The sequence below is a fragment of the Octodon degus genome, unplaced genomic scaffold, assembly GCF_000260255.1.
Source record: "Octodon degus isolate 3935 unplaced genomic scaffold, OctDeg1.0 scaffold00050, whole genome shotgun sequence".
NCBI lineage: Eukaryota > Metazoa > Chordata > Mammalia > Rodentia > Octodontidae > Octodon > Octodon degus.
The window spans coordinates 3,895,073-3,896,791 of NW_004524626.1; positions in this window are offsets into that span (position 1 = coordinate 3,895,073).

The window sequence follows — 1,719 nt, forward strand, 5'->3', positions numbered from 1 at the left end:
CAAATGAGGGTAATATACAATCAAATCAAATCAAGTCTAAGATAAAAAAGAAATTATTATCCATCTGACTAGATGGTTTCCTACCTCTGAAGGAAAAGAAAATCACTAATACTGGGAAGTTCTAGATGTGCAAGAGCAGACAGATGTCATTTTGAAAAGAGACTTTCATGAGGATTTCATATAGTAGTTTCAGTAGCTTGTCCCTAAAAGAGGGAGGAAGGTCCAGTGCAAAACTCCTCAGGAAAGTCCTTTTTTGAAAGTTTCAAAATCAACAAGGTGTTGTAACAGGAATGAGTAAGAGAGACTGATAAGAGACATATATAACAAAGTAGCCTCATTATTGCTGAAGATGCAAAAAATGTCTCTGTACAGATATTGCATTTGCCTTTCATGTTATCTGAAAGGGCCTGTGTGAATTGAAAATCATTTTCTCTTTCTCTTCCTGATTTTTAATTTTTTATTATTATTTTCTCTTTATATATTTGGTATAGGGTCTCAGATTTGAAGTGATTTGCAGCTCAGATTTGTGATTTGCAGTGATTCTCCTGTTTTCAGCCTCCTGAATTCTGGGATTACAGGTGTGTGCCACCATGCCTGGACTTGGTGGCTGACTCAGAGCTCCTGGGGGACGGACAGATGAGGCATGTGGTGCCAGGGGTTCAACCCCGGTACCTGCGCATGTCTAAGCAGTACTTATTTATGTTCTGACTTCCATATTACAAATTACATTGAAATAAGGTTCTTTTCTCTAAAACCTGATTTCACATGTAATGAAAAATAGACACACACACACACACACACACACACACACACACGCACACACACACCATTCAAAAATGTGCTATAAATATAAATGTACATAATTTGAATTTTTGAAAACTTTAGCTATGCTGTCAACTTTGGAAAAAGTTATCCTTGTTTACTGTGTTGAATTGGCATTGTACAAACTTTAACACCCATATTGGTCTAGAAGTGTTGATTTTTCTCACATTTGTACAGGGGTAATGCACTGTATTAAACATGTAAGGTCTTATCTTTTTTTTTAATTTTAGGGCAGGGTTTACAGGGTGTTCAGGATAGCACTACTAGATAGGACTCAACGTGATCCGCCTGTTTACAGCCTCCCAAGAGATGGGATTACAGGTGATCGCCACCACTCCCAGTCTCAACTGCCATCTCAGTGCATCCTGGGGGCAGGGTCAACATGGCAGGCCCTGGGATCACATCTCCAAACCCTGCACCTGCTTGTAGGCAATTTAATCCACTGAGCTACTTGGCCAGCCCTTGTAATGTATTGTCTATGTGGGCTTGATGACAAAAACTAATAAACTATTCTAGAAAAAAAAAATGTCACAATGCATAATCTACTTGAACACTTTTCATTGTGTTCTTCTCAGGTCTATCAGTTTTCTTCAAAGAAGTGATTACCAGGCAAGATACCAACATCAAAATATTTTCTTGAAATAATTTTGAATTGCACCCAGATCCACATTATAAATCTGTCATACACATATAAACTTCAGCTTCCATTTTGGCATTGGTATATTTTACCTGTACTTAAACAAATACAAAAAATATATATCCAAAGAATATAGAGATAGACTGAATGGGTCTGAAAGAATGGACTCTATGTATTCCTAGCTCTGGCTACTTTCCAATTCCAATTATGTCTGTTGGAGGAAAAGAAAAAAGAAAAAGAAAAAGATACATCTTTCAAAA